Below are 13,228 nucleotides of genomic sequence, written 5' to 3' on the forward strand. Positions count from 1 at the left end.
ATATAAAGGCAGGCCTATTAGAATTACAGCAGATTTCTCACCAGAGACTATGAAAGCTAGAAGATCCTAAGCAGATGTCATACAGACCCTATGAGAACACAAATGCCAGCCCAGGGTACTATACCCAGAAAAACTCTCAATTACCATAGATGGAGAAAACAAGATATTCCATGACAAAACAAAATTTACACAATATCTTTCCACAAATCCAGTCCTACAAAGGATAATAGATAGAAAACACCAACATAAGGAGGAAAACTACACCCTAGAAGAAGCAAGAAGGTAATCTTTCAACAAATCCACACAAACCTAATTCCACCTCTGACAACAAAAACCACAGGAAGTAACAATTACTTTTCTTAATATTGTAATATGAAAATTAATATTGCCAACATATTCTAATCAATTGAAATCCAAAAATATGAGGAATTAGAAATTTGTTGATTGTCATCCAGTGGTATCTCTAATTTGGTAATTGGAGAAATAGATCCAATATTGTACAATCCATATACACTTTCAGTTGTTTGTTTGTTACAGTGTCATGCTGTGTACAACATAAGGGTCTTGAAATCTTGCTTCTCCTATCTCAGCCTCTCTATTAGTAAAAAACATGTTTATTTCATGTTTTTACAGTATACTATGGTTTTCAGAACAACTTACATATTTCAAAAGTATTTATACAGCCAAAAGAAATGTAGACAATTAACATGGGAGGTAGCTTGTAAGAGAACAAAGAGTAAGACTAAATGCTTTACTTGACATTTGTAACTCTTGTACCAAATTTGAAGAAGAGGATTTTATAAGTTACTCTTTCTCTGAGATGAATGCTTTCCCAAATTATCACAGCCAATGAACCAGATTCTTACCCTCACCTAATGCCTGTGCCACCCTCTAAGCAGAACCATTGTTCATTGAAACAGTTGGCGAATGACTTTATGGATAGACCATCTTAATACACACACAATTTCTTAAATGAATGTAACCTGTTCTCTATGGGCTGAGAATGAAGTCACTCACTCAAGTCAAATAGCTTTGACCATAGCAGGAAGTTTGTATCCAAAAATCGTGCCTACAATTCATTCCTTGGCCCAGCAGAACTGTCAAGTCTCAGCTTAGCTAGGATGGAGGTAAAATCCTTTGATGATGTGAGGATCATTGGAGTACAGCCTTATTACAATGAAATCCAATGTCTAAAAATTGTTCTTATTTTGGGCTTGTAAGAGCCAAGACTTTAAGCTTTACTAAATATAAAACAAACACACAAACAAAAAGACTTTATATGTTTATGTTCACTTAAGAAAATACTAATAGTGATGTATTATCTTGAAATATACAGTTATATGTTTGGAGCTATTTAAAATTTATATTGAGAAAAATGCATATATTTTCAGTAGTGCTATAGACAAGCATCTATACAAGACTGTTAAATTGATTGTTGTTTTATATCAAACAACTTTTATAATACTTATTTTTATTGTTATAAAATTTTATAAATTTTAAAGAGCATGACAAAAAAAGATATTGTAGGTAATTAAGGTGGCTCTCTGGGAGGAGATGGGGTACAAAAGGGAAACAAGAATGTGATTTAATTCTATTTACTTAAAATATGTTTTTAAATGTTAACAAATTCAGATAAATTGAAATCATGTAATTTTTCTCATCATAATGCAATAGAACTTTAAAAAAAAAACCCATAAAGTAAGCATAGAGAAAGGGCTTTAGATTTATATAAATCCTAGTCAAAATTTTAGGTAGCTCTGAAAAAATATTACTTTGCCTTACTCACAGTCCCTACTTCCTCTTATTCTGGGGTAAGAACTGGAGTGCTCCCCCGCTGTGGTGGTCTGTTTATGTTTGGCCCGGGAGTGGCACTATTAGGACGTGTGGTCCTCTTGGGGTAGGTGTGTGACTGTGGGTGTGGGCTTTACTACCTTAGTCCCAGCTGCCTGGAAATCAGTCTTCTGCAAGTAGGCTTCAGATAAGGAAGTAGAACTCGCAGCTCCTCCTGCACCATGATCATGCCTGCCTGGACACTGCCATTCTCCAGCCTTGGTGATAATTGACTGAAACTCTGAACCAATAAACCAGCCTCAATTAAATGTTGTTCTTATTAAAGAAGAAAAAAAGAAATTGAAGAAGACCTCAGAGGATGGAAAACTCTCCCATGCTTATGGATTAGTAGGATTACCATAGTGAAAATGGCCATCTTACCAAAAGCAATCTACAGATTCAAAGCAATTCCCATCAAAATTCCAACACAACTCTTCATACACATAGAAAGAGCAACTGTCAATTACATATGGCTGTTTTCTTTTTAAGCCTTGGTTCACTTGAGAGGTCCTAAGTGAGCAGAGTTACAAATAACACCCAACATGGAGGAGAGAATGAATGGGCTGAGAGAGACCTCTGGATTCCATCTATTCATCAAGAAGTACACACCAGGGAGACCTGCTCCCATCAAGTATATAGGAAGAAGCCTGAGAGCAAACCCAATGCATCCAGTTGGTTCTGGACCATGTGGAAGTGCTGAGAACAGCAGGGGAAAAGAGAAGGACCAAGGTGGTAAATTTGCTCCAGGGAGCATGCTGAAAAGAAAACATTTTGGGGTGGGGGGAAATTTTGGAGGTGATTTAGAGAATGCCAGAGAAAGGACCTAAGTATGCAAAAAAGAAGTTTGGTGACTAATGTAGCAGAAAATGAAGTGGGAACAGCAAGTTTCTCCGCCTTTGCTTTACTCAGTTCACAAAGTGCAAAGCTATGGGCTAGAAGGGCAGAATGTTTACAAAATGTGTCTCTATTCATTCATAAACTATTAGGAGAATAAGTTAACTGGAGTATATCAGATGCTTTGTACAGTACAGTACCTGGCCATACAACACACACTCAGAGAACACTATCACAGGCAATCTAGACAAAACGAAGGATGGTAAGGGGCAGAGGGAGACAGATAGACAGACTGAGAGAGAGGCAGAAAGAAAAGCAGAGAGACACACAGAGAGAAGCAGAGTCAGAGAGAAGCAGAGAGAGACAGAGACACAGAAAAAAACACAGAGAGAGATAGACAGAGACAGACAGACAGACAGACATAGAGGGGCAGAGAGACACAGAGACAGAGACAGAGACAGACAGACAGACATAGAGGGGCAGAGAGACACAGAAACAGAGACAGAGGCAGACACAGAGAGACAGGAAGAGGCAGAGACAGACACAGAGACAGACAAAGTCACAGAGGGGCAGAGAGACACAGAGACACAGAGACAGAGACAGAGAGACAGAACAAAAATGCTGGCTTTTTCAGGGCTGAGACAGTAGCCTCCTATGCTTAGCATGCTTTCCCTGCCAAGGTCAGTTAGAGCATCCCTGCTTCGCTCCTTCACTCACTCAACACCTGTATCAACATTCTCAGAGTACTGGCTTGTCCTTGTCTTTCCTCTTGAGCACTTCTTACGGACTTGGGGAAGTTCGGCTTCCAAGGGGATATTTGGTAACTCGAGGTTAGAACTGAGAAACATGAAGGCATGCCACATTTAGTGCTAAGACTGGACCACTGCCAGAACCCTCCTACAGTGGTACAGAGTGGTCCCCACCACAAAGAACAATGTGATCTCAGCTTTAAGGTTGAAGTGCTTTGGTCTACAGTATGAGTCCTGTAGACCAGAGTCCATAGCATGCATATGGATCTTGGTATTCCCAGGAGCCAGGAATAAAACCATCCCATGATGAACACCTTAACACAACAAAGAATGCAGAAGCCAACTGGTGTCCAACAATTGGCTAGACTCTGGGACAGTTGCTGCCTTGAGTGCTCTATGGCACAGGATGCTGGGAGATCTGGAAAGAAAGTTCACAAGTTGGGTGTGGTGGCTTGTGCCCATAATCCTATCACAATGCAGGAGGATTACTTGTAATCTGGAGTCAGCCTGATTTAGAGTAGTTCAAGATAGTCTGGACTGGAGAGAGAGAGACAGAGAGAAAGACAGAGAAAGAGGGAGAAGGAGAGGGAGAGGGAGAGGGAGAGGGAGAGGGAGAGGGAGAGGGAGAGGGAGAGGGAGAGAGAGCAGGATGAAGCTTGGGGCTTCACTACAGATTGGCATATCTATAAACAAGAAAGTCTAAGAATTGAAGGTCTGCATTGCAGGCAACACCAGAATACACAAGACTCTGAGCAACTCATTGTTTTGACAGAATTCAGTCAAGAGCTAAAACAGGAGGCAGAATTTTAAACAGCCACAAACCAGGATCGCTCCTCTGTAAGCATGTAAAGATGAGCCTTTCAGCTCATGGTAGGTCAGTGAGGATACAGTAATTATCCTAAGACAGCTCAAGCACGCTGGGCACCAACCCTCATCATGTCAGATCAGTGGATCTCAACCTGTGGATCATGACCTTAGGGGTCATACATCAGATATTCTGTATATCAGATATTTATATTACAATTCACAACAAAAGCAAAATTACAGTTATGAAGTAACAACAAAATAATTCTATGGTTGGGGAACATCACAGCATGAGGAGCTGTATTAAAGGGTCACGGCATTAGGAAGATTGCGAACTGCAGTATTAGACTCACTGTGTAGAATGGTCTTTAAGTCCTCTTGTGCTTGGGTACCTATTCCTAGAACTCCAGCCTACCTGATCTCAGGTATGAGCCTGGACATTGTTGTTTCTTGCAAATCCCAGGTAGAAATTAAAGATAACATTAGGCTTCCACAGAGAACCCAGCAGTGCTCAGAGTCCTGTCTATGACGCTTCTCTCCCTAATACCATGCATACCCAATAGCTGGGTAGGTCCAGCTATTTATGCTTGAGGCTGAAGTTATGGCTTGATACCCTCCCGGTTGTGGCTGGCATTAACCTTCCACTTGAAATGTCTAGCATTACCTGGCAGCTGGGCCTCTGGGGGATTATCTTGGCAGGTCATCATGGACTGTATAAAAAGCAGAACTAAAGCTTGGGGTACACTCATTACTTCTGGTTTCTTATTTGGGGACATAATGTGACCAGTGAATTCAGGCTCCTACTGTCTTGACGTCATCATGTCGGACGCCCTTGGAAACTAGGAGCTACAGTCAACCCTTCCTCCTCTTGTTGGCTTTTGCTAGAGGTATTTTGTCACAGTGTATTGGTTGCTAGGACAAAACACCATGACCAAAAGCAACTTCTAGAAAAAAAAGAGTTTATTTGGACTTACAGTTCCAAAAGGTAGAGTCCATCTTGATGGGGAGGCATAGTAGCAAGTGGCAGACATGAGCTCGTACCTCAACTGCAAATATGACACATAGTGCAGACTGGAAGTAGGGTGAGGCTTTAAGCCTGATGACAGTGACATACTTCCTCCAGCAAAACCACAAACAGCACAGCCAACTGGGGACCAAAGGTTCAAATACCAGAGCCTAAGTGGGACATTTTGCATTCAGATGACCACACAAAGCAATAAGGAATGAAACAAAACCACTTCCTCATGAGGATTTTTAATTAGGGCTCCCTCCCTATGCAGTCGGTCTTGCTACCCAGTTACCTTCAATTCCTCTTGGTTTATTCCTGGGTAGTATCCATTACTCCCAGAATGCATCTGGATTCATCTTCAGATTTCCACCGTCATTATTTTTTGTCTAGGCAAACCTTCTCCAGGTTCCCCCGGATCATTAGAATCCCATAGTTGCTTTTCTAACACATTCATTCTATTTAGAGTATGTACCTTCTCCACTGTCAAAAAAAGCATTTAAGATCAGAAGGCTTCCTTATCTCGAATTTCCTCATGCCTTTCATTTGGGTTTGCCATCGCCCAGGGCAAACTCGTTGGCTCGAGGCCCTGGCTCTAAAGCCAGTGTGTGCTGCTCCTTTCAGCCAAGTATTTCCTCATCACTTAGAGCACTGGCTTCCTCACCTTCTTATCATTTTCAGAAATCGGGATTTCTCAACCTTGGCATGGTGACTATGTTGAACTGGAAAGTGCTTCACTGTTAAGGCTGTTCACAGCATCCTTTAGTTGGATTCACTGGAGACCGTAGCACCGTGGAGGTGGTCAGAAAGTCTTCAGACAATGTACAGTGTCACCCAATTATGGCTAGTAGAGACCTAAGGGCTTACGTGTCATCTTATTAAACAAGCATCCTTTTATCTCTAAGTGTCTAGCTTCTTGCTTTTTCTCTTTCTGTACACATTCTGATCATTATGGTTGCAGAACCTGGTCACTCTCAAATAACATATTGGATAAGAAGCTCCCTATTGTCCCACAGAATGGTCAGGGCCCCATTCCATGTGGCTACCTTGGCTACTACGTTCTGTTCTGTAAGAAAACCATTGAACACACATCCTGTTCTAGTTTCATTTCTGCTGCTATGGTACCAAAATCAACTTAGGGGAGGAAAGGATTTATTTGGCTTACATTTCTGGGTCGCAGTCCATCATTGAAGAAAGCTGGGGGCAGGAATTTAAGACAGAAACTTGAAGCAGAAACCATGAAGGACTGTTGCTCGTTGACTTGCTCTCTGGCTCACTCAGGCCTCTGCTCCGCTACCTTCTTTAGAGAACCCAGGACTACCAGTATAGGGAATGATGCTGCCCACAGTGGGCTAGGCTCTTGTACATGAACTAACAATCAAGACAATCCCCAACAGACATGCTCACAGACACTACCCCCCTACCCCTCCCGCTAAGGAAAATTACTCCACAGAGACTTGGCAAGGAAATTATTCTAGACTGTGTCAAGTTGACAGTTCATGCTGACTACAACACTTCTTGGCACACACTAGGCACTCAGAACTGGGTACCCAATTAACACAGGTATACATAAATGAATGACATGGCACTCAGAGATGTCTGAGTGGTCAGTTACATTGACTAGGTGGTAATGGTGATCATCTTCAGCACAGAGGGCATGCACTTTGGAGTCATGGAATTCTAGTTTCACAGCTTTGCCACCTACACCAGGGGTGTGGCCTGGCATGACTTAAATAACAATCCAGAGTCTCCATTCATCTGGAAGAGGTGATAGCTCTGAGTGTGTCTGTCTAGCTGGTTAGTCTACCCTGCTGGCTCCCAGACCCCAGGTGGTTTGGCTGAGCCCTCTTTGTGTTTTTCACCTTGGCTTGCCAATGCCAGGAGCAGGCTCACACTGTACCCTCAGTACCTTGTACACACAGTGCCAAGATGCTCAGGAAATGCCCTTGATGGAACATAATCTGGATCAAGTCCTGTTTGTTAATGATATCACTGTGGGCAATTCTCATGGGGCTGGTCCTGGGAGAAATGACCAGTGTAGGTCCTCCTGTGATAAGTATGGGTTTGGAGAGTACCTATTACTCTAAGCTCTCCATGTGGACATTTTGGATTCTTGCAGAACATTGGGAAGCCAGGGTAGGGTCTCTTTGCCTCTCTGTTTTCTTCTTTTCTGCATCAGATTTTACGAATGGTAAATTTAGTAAAGATGCCATCTGTCTACTTCTTAGATGCAGGGAATTTGCTTCTGGGGAGTAACGGCCATCCCCTGGATGGTACAAAGGGAACTTCAAGAATCCAAAATTCTGGTGAGGAATTATAGTAAGAACAGCTACCAGTGGGCTCCAGTAGGCTCACGGTATAACTGTCTTGAGAGTCTGCCATCGGGCTGGCGAGATGGCTCAGCAGGTAAGAGCACTGACTGCTCTTCCGAAGGTCCTGAGTTTGAATCCCAGCAACCACATGGTGGCTCATAAACACTCATAATGAGATCTGACGCCCTCTTCTGGAGTGTCTGAAGACAGCTACAGTGAATTACGCCAGAGTGAACAGGGCCGGAGTGAACAGGGCTGGTAGAGGTCCTGAGTTCAATTCGCAGCAGCCATACACATGATGGCTCATGGCCATCTGTACAGCTACAGTGTACTCATACACATGAAATAAATAAAATAAATCTTAAAAAAAAAAGAAGAGAGTCTGCCATCCCCTTTGAGTTTTTCTATCTGTTCAGAAACCTGGCCAAGGAACCCAGTGCCTCAGACATACTTCTCCATGAGATGGGCTCATCCAGCTCCCACTGAGCCAGTGAGGGATAAAGCTGGGGTTGGAATTGAGGCTCTACCTGTCTCTCCAATTTTTATGCTTGAAGTTCATAATCCATTGAAAATAAACCCATCCCCTTGGCTTGCATGGAATTTGTAGTCCACCAGGCTCTGTGGGGTAGAGAAATGTAAGGTCTGAATTCATACCTTACTATGTACAATGGGTGTCCCTCATCAAAAGACTGTCTCAGAATATTTGTATATATACACAATGAGATATCTTTGAGGTGGAAACCCAAGTCCAAGTGAGAAACTCATTTATTTTTCATATCTGCCAGATACACAGCCCGAGGGCAGCTTTACACAATGATGCATTGTGCACCTGTGTCTGGGCTGCCATCTGTCATATGAAGTCAAGTGTGGCTTTTCTACTCGTGACTTTATGTTGATGTTCAAGAAGTTTTGGATTTTGGAGTAAGTTGAATTTCTGCCTTTGAGACTGGACCTGGCCAACCTGTACCCCAAATAGCTGGCTTAAGACAAAAGGAATTCTCAGAGGCCCGGGGGGGGGCAGGAAACCTGAAATTAAGTTATCAAGTTATTGGCAGAGCCACATACCATCTGAAAGCTGTAGACAGGAGTCCTTCCTTGCTAGTGCCAGTTTCTGCCCTCATGGACCCTCACTTAGAACTGCAGCTGTTCAGCCTCTATCTCTGCTCCCCTCTTGGCCATCTTCCCCACAGGTCTGAGCAAAACTTTCCATCTTCTTTTGTGGCGACAAGGTCTCCTGTAGACCAGGCTGGCCTTGAATTTGCTGCATAGCCAAGAATGACCTTGAACTTTTGGTCCTCCTGCTTCTAACCTTCTGAATGCCAGTGTTTCAGGAGTATGCTGCCACACCATCTATTTAGCATTCAAGATGGAACCTAGGGCTTTGTGCCTGACAGACAAGTGTCCTACTAACAGACACATATCCTCAGACCCCATTCTTTTTTTTGTTGTTGTTGTTGTTGTTTCTTATACAGATACCAGGCATATTGGATTCACTCATTTGCAGTAACACTTCCCTCCAGGATGGACTGTGACCTCAAAGTGTAACCCCTTTCCTCTTCTAATTATGTTAGTAACCACCCTACTCCCACCTAAGGTCATATATTTTTTAAAGATTTATTTATTTATTATATGTACATTCACTGTAGCTGTCTTCAGATACCCCAGAAGAGGGCTTCAGGTCTCATTACGGATGGTTTGCGAGCCACCATGTGGTTACTGGGATTTTTGAACTCCGGACCTTCGGAAGAGCAGTCAGTGCTCTTAACCACTGAGCCATCTCTCCAGCCCAAGGTCATATTCTTAAGCATTAAAAAATGCTGTAAAATTTACAGCACTTCCTCCCAGGGCATAACAGGGTTCTGTTACCAGAAAAAGCGAGGAGGTGTGTGTGTGTTTGTGGGTTGAGGGGTGGATTCGGGACAGATCCATGTTGCATTTGTACATCTCTGCCATCTTCTCCACTCTGCTCTGTGTGTTTGAGGTTGGCCTTTGCCAATTAGGACATAGGGAACATTTGACTCTAGACTATAAACAGGGAGGACCAAGAAACTCGAGAGTTTAACCTTCCCCTCCGTCATCCTGTAGCAGTGACTCTCAACCTGAGGGATGCAACCCCCAAGGGATCATGGGAAAACACAGATGTTTACATTATGATCCAGTAGCAACATTATAGTTGTGAGGTAGCAACAAAAATAATTTTATGGTTGGGGGGGGGGGGTCACCGCAACCTGAGGAACTACACATAAGGGGTCACAGTGTTAAGAATGTTGAGCAGGATGACAGCTACTATAAGTAAGGTGTCTCCCCTGGAGGTTACACTGAGGTTTCTCTGGATCCCTCCTGTTGCCTCTGTAGGATCTAGAAAGGAGAACCAGACTGTGTGCCTCCCCAACGTTTCCTTCGACCTCATTGGCCTTTGTTGTTACCATTGAGACAGGGTCTCATGTAGCCAGGACCAGCCTTAAATTTGCTTTGTAGTTGAGGGTAATTGAACATCTGATTCTCAACCTCTCAAGTGCTTGGTCTATAGTTGCATACAACACACCTGTTATGTGTGCCGGAGCTCCAACTCAGGGCTTTGTTTCATGGGAGGCAAGCACTCTGCTGACTCTGCTACATGCCCAGCTCTTCCTGTATCTTGATGCTCCTCCTTCTCCTCTTCTTCCTCCTCCTTCCCTCTACTCTACCTCCCTCCCTCTTCACTCCCCTTCTCCTGTCTCCTCCTCCAGCATCCTTCACTAAACTTCTTTCAAGTCATCTAATCTGACTTTATTTACGACAGAGACTCTGAGCAGCCCAGCAGCCAACACAAGCATCATCTGCTAGACTTCCAGGAAAGATTGGTTCTGCTGGTATTTCTAGGCTGCATAAGTATCTTGCTAATGCCAGGGCAGTGGACAGTAACTTCTGGTTCTCACTGTTTGTTCTACTGGTGCAGAGGCAGGCTTCGTTCATCAATCTAACCTGCTTTCTAAGCAGTTCCTCTTTTAGGAGCACAGCTCCTTGGCTCTGTGGCAGGAACTGAGGTCAATGGAGGCCATGGGCATCAGGAAGCTGAGATAAGAGGAACCTGTACTTCATAGGAAGAAGCCAGATGCTCAAATATTCAAGGCATGGGTGAGTGGGAAGAAGCTGTGTTCCCAACAGGTTAAGGTTACCCCTTCTCTTGTGTAATTGACAGCAGAGATTATTGACTTCTCATGGGTCTTCATCGTCCTGAGTGAAAAATAGCACAGAATGACTGCAATGAAGACAAAGTGGAGAATGGAGAAGGCATGACAGCTGGACCTAGAACCAGCAGGTCACATTGTATCCCTAATTGGAAAGACAGGAAGTGGAGCCAGACTGTAACATGCTAGAGCCTAGTGACCCACTTTTCTTCATCAAGACACTATATCCTAAAATAGCTGCCACCAGCTGGGAGCCATGTGCTCAAACTCCTAAGCAAATGGGAAACAATTCACATTCATACCACAACACCAGGAACTGTGGGGCACCCTTGTGATCCCAGCACTTGGAATTCCCTGTTGAAGCCGGAGACCCAGTTGTGGGAGACACAGGAAGGCAGAGCTCCAGGAGAAGGTTAACTTGACAAGAAAATGATGTATCCTAAGATAGTATTAGTGCCCCTTTAAGGAAGATACCAGAAAGCACTGGCCCTCTCTCATCTTCCCCTTCTATTTGAGGGGGTTGTCATCTCCAGGGTAAGAAGAGATCTGGTTCCAAGACTTAATTATACTGGCACCGTCCATTCATCCAGACTTCTGTCCTCTGGAACTATGCAAGAGTGGATTTCTGTTGTTCATCCCCTCCTGACGGATCTGTACAATCTCAGCATCTAACATGATATCTGGCATACAGAGCTCAACAGACATTGGTGATACAAGCAGAGGTCAAGGATGCTAAGATGTAACAATGACTACCCAGAGATGCTAAAGGTGTAGCAATGACTACTCAGATACTGCCTCTTGATCTTATCCACTGAAAGGTTCCTGGGCATGGGCCATCAAGGATGGGGTTGCTCATCCCTGAGGTTTAGAAGGAAGATGAAGTTCCCATACCTTCATTCAACAGAATATAGCAGTGGTTCTCAATCTGTGTGTCATGACCCATTTGGGGGTCAAATGACCCTTTCACAGAGGTCACCTAACACCATGGGAAAAAACAGACATTTACATTGCGATTTATAATGGTAGCAAAATTACAGTTATGAGGTAGCAGTGAAGATAATTTAACGGTTGGGATTGACCACAACATGGTTAACTGTAAAGAACATTAGAAAGGCTAAGAAGCACTGGAATGCAGGGTTCTTGGTGGACATCAGGTAGGACCCTGGGAGGTTGAATTTTGCAACAAGGTCCTTGTTCTCCTTGGGCTTGTATCAGAGGCCATACAAACCTGAGTCTGAGTTACAATGTTACAGCCTGAGTTACAGTGCAGGCCCTGGCAGATGAAAGGGCAGAACAGCTTCAAAACTTCTTTCCCTTCTGTGTCCCTATCCTGGCCTCACAGAGCAGCCTCATCCAGGGGCTGTTACATTTCTTTGATAATCCCATTATCCAGAAACATCTCAGCCTTTCAATGAGAACATCCCTCAAAACTGCTAAGACAACACAGGCTGGGATGGAGAAAGCTCAAGGCAAGCTTTTAATGAATAACATACCCAAGGGTCTGGTGTTTGTTTTCTGATCTTTTGTGGGACCCCTGGGTAACATTGAATACCCTGACATTCTGATGCATCTGGATTTTGAGATCCATAATACTGTTTGCGAAGGTGAGAGGTCAGGAGAGAACTCACAGTAAGTTTTTAATGGGTTACATTCCCGAGTTAAAGTTTTGTACTTTTGTCCCTACTGAGGTCCCTTTCTCAACTGTGTGGTGGAGCCCTGACGCATGTTGCTTCATTCATTACAACCAAGATCAAAGCAAAGAGGTGGGGCTGACAGCTCAGTGGGTAAAGTTCTTGCTGCATAAACATGCAGATCCAAATTTAGAACCCTGGCACATTCTTGGACATGGTGATGAGCAGCTACAGTCCAGAGTTGGGAGTCGTGGCAGACACTGGTGGATCCAGGGAGATCACAATTAAACCAAAATGGCAAACTCCAGGTTCACTGAGAGACCCTGTCTCAAAATATAAGGTGGAGAAAATAGAGAAAGACATCCAATGCCCACCTCTGCCTCTCACACATGCACACACAGGTGAACTCTTTTGTGTACATATGTGCACATACAAGAATACATTACACACATAAAAAGATTAAATCAGCGGTCACACTCACATTAATGCTGTGATTTGTCTGTTCAGGTGTACCTGTGTGTAAATGCACATGTATGTAGGTGCACATGTATGTAGGTACACATGTATGTAGATGCACATGGATATAGATGCACATGCATATGCATGCACGTGGATACCAGAAGATCTCTCATTGCTCCTCAGACACCATTCACCCTGGTTTTTGAGACACAGCTTCTCAACAGCTTGGAGATCACTGGTTAAGGTAGACAGGCTGGCCAGGGAGCCCCAGGGATTTACCAGCCCACCCCCAGCGCTGGGCTTACAAATGTGTAATCCACACCCAGCTTTTTGATGTGAGCACTTTGCCAGCTGAGTCATCTCCCCAGCTCTGTTATAATACAATTGGATGAAAAGAATATCTTTTGTGAGGATTTCTTTTTCTCCCAAACCC

General features: G+C 43.6%; 1 protein-coding gene and 1 long non-coding RNA gene across 4 annotated transcripts in view; one reads left to right on the top strand and one right to left on the bottom strand.

Moving 5' to 3' along the window:
- LOC116070255 overlaps positions 1-5,275 on the bottom strand; it is a 20,638-nt gene extending 15,363 nt beyond the window's left edge. For 2 of the 3 annotated variants that reach the window (XR_004110323.1, XR_004110325.1), the window contains exon 1: positions 5,192-5,275. This is a non-coding gene — a long non-coding RNA (uncharacterized LOC116070255). Of the gene's footprint in view, positions 1-4,881; positions 4,926-5,191 lie in introns of those variants that run through there. The other variant, XR_004110324.1, reaches the window with a different exon arrangement.
- The window catches only part of Hsd17b2 (hydroxysteroid 17-beta dehydrogenase 2), a 61,918-nt gene that overhangs the window by 10,358 nt on the left and 38,332 nt on the right, over positions 1-13,228 (top strand). The gene's annotated exons all lie outside the window — the stretch shown is intronic.

The sequence above is a fragment of the Mastomys coucha genome, unplaced genomic scaffold (assembly GCF_008632895.1).
Source record: "Mastomys coucha isolate ucsf_1 unplaced genomic scaffold, UCSF_Mcou_1 pScaffold22, whole genome shotgun sequence".
Classification (NCBI taxonomy): domain Eukaryota; kingdom Metazoa; phylum Chordata; class Mammalia; order Rodentia; family Muridae; genus Mastomys; species Mastomys coucha.